This window comes from Cupressus sempervirens, chromosome 10 (assembly GCF_028749045.1).
Source record: "Cupressus sempervirens isolate cs-2001-9-10 chromosome 10, ASM2874904v1, whole genome shotgun sequence".
NCBI classification, from domain to species: Eukaryota; Viridiplantae; Streptophyta; class Pinopsida; order Cupressales; family Cupressaceae; genus Cupressus; species Cupressus sempervirens.
The window spans coordinates 183,333,603-183,335,905 of record NC_143127.1 but is presented as its reverse complement, the minus strand read 5'-3'; the positions used below and the strand labels follow the sequence as shown (position 1 = coordinate 183,335,905).

At 31.2% G+C, this 2,303-nt stretch overlaps 1 pseudogene; it reads left to right on the top strand.

Annotated features, from left to right (window-relative positions):
- Nucleotides 1–722: 722 nt before the first annotated feature.
- LOC149533239 (anaphase-promoting complex subunit 8-like) lies at nt 723–2,098 on the top strand (annotated as a pseudogene).
- The last annotated feature ends 205 nt before the right edge of the window (nt 2,099–2,303 follow it).

Sequence of the window (2,303 nt, the reverse complement as noted above, 5' to 3'; positions counted from 1 at the left end):
ATTAGTTATTCATTTGGAAAGAGTTATCTTGTTAAAAGAATATCAAGGTATTCAGTTATAACTAGATCCATCTTACAATCCTTAGTCAATGGAATTTATGATTCAAAGATAAAATTAGGGCAGATATAGCAAGGGACATTACAGAATAGGCGTGTTGTATAGATAGGCCAGGGGATTGCATTTATGTTGCAACTTAGTGCAGATTAGTCAAGACCATATTTGGTTGTTCCAACATTGGAGGATTTTACAACCACATAATGGACTATTCTCAGCTACCATGTGACCTCCCTAAATCATATACCTTTAAATTATTTCTACTACACTACTTTACTATCAAATCTAACTATAAAAATTGAATATCATTCACCATACATCACTCCTACAGGTGTACATTCATTATTTATAATCAAATTCAATTATGGTGAGTTTTAAAATTGTGTATCTTAGTGATTTTAAGTTATTCAAGTATTACAAAATTGATATAAAAATAAAGGATATAACATTTAATGTAGACCCATGAAAATTCTCTACCTAGGGCTTCATTCTTGAATGATTGTAGGCAATTTGAAGGTTAGTTCATTTAATTCCAATCACATTAACATGGAATTTTTTTATTGTTGACTACCAGATATAAGTGCAATTTCCTGTAAGAGAGTGTTAAGGTTGTAGGCTGCCTCATATCAAACCTCAACTACTTCTTTTCATTTGGGTTAGCCATTTGATTGGAAGAAAAATTATCTAGTACTTAGAGTAATGACACTCTTGATGCATTCAGAATGTACTTGTATGGCATTGTACTATATAAATATGGAAAGGATAAATCAGCCTGTGATGTTCTTGCAATATCTTTTAATGCATATACATGGAGTTGGAGTGTCTGGCTTGAGCTATAGGCTTTATGTACAAATATTAGTATCCTAAATAGCCTTGAGTTGAAAGATTATTGGATGAAGGATTTTTGTTCTTGTAAGTGCTTACTTGGAACTCCACAAAATTATTGAAGGTTTAGAAAACTATATGATGTTACAGGAATATTTCCTTTCAGAGAGTATATTTCAAGTCATATCAGCATCAATATTTTATAATTCAAGTGATTAAAAGAGAGATGAAAGCTTATATATGGATATGCTCAAGTATGATGCCTATCATATTGATAGTATGGATATCTTTACAAACATATAATATGTAAAAGAATTATTTACTTCTCTACCTAGCACATAAAGTATTTTTTTACTGAAATATATAGGCCTAAGTCCAGTTTTATAATTTGAAATTATTGTAGTCTCAAAGGTCAGCATGAAAAGGTTGTTTTGTATTTCATGTGGGCAATAAAGATGAAAAAGAACTATGTGGAGGAAACTTCATAGTTAAGCACACTCAAGCTGGAGTAGTACTAGGATCGGTAACCCCCCATGAAGTCCCTGTGCTTCACCTCTATGACCATCACCTAGATCTAATGAGTACTAAGTGTTCCATTTATTCTCAGGAGAGATGGATTCATATTGAATTACTACTCATGAAATATGAGTCAATGAGTTGGACTCAAAAGCTACATAGTTAAATCCTGGCAGCAATATCACAATCTAATTTCATGTATCTCCTACATATCAAAAGAACTACCTTTCAGCATGGGCACTTATGGGGCAAGAATATGTTGATATGAAAAATACTCTAGTCGGTGTTGATGCTTAATAATGATTTATTGATATAAATCAAATAGACTATTATGTGATATGATTTAGGGAAAAAACTGTGAAATTTTATCCATGCTCAACTATGTTCTTTATTATCAACAGAAAGCAACTTTGTTGGGTCTTGATGATGCTCGCGTGTGAATTGATATTTATAATTTATATGATAATGAGAAATTGCAAATGCTTGATCAAGCCACGAAGTATTATATTAAGGATTTAAGAAACATGCATCTAGGGTGCCATGATGAAGCTATTACAAAATGAATCTTGACAGCAAGAAAATTGATAGAATTATTTTCCCAAAAATGATTGAAGCACTATTGTACCTTGCAAATACTTTGAATAAAATAGGAAAAAGTGATTTTCTTTATACCTGGAAATACTTTGAACCTTATCCAATGTGATTGAATGCAATTTTATCTTTGGTATTCTTGTTACCAAGTGGAGGAGCATAACATGTAAAACCTGCCCACAAAGAAAAATCAAACAAATTGTCATTTTTCACTAAAATATATCATACAAATGTAATTTACTAACGCAATGTATTAAAGAGATGGTTCTTTCAGTTTATATTCTTATCTACTAAAATATTAAGATAGGGGAAAAGAA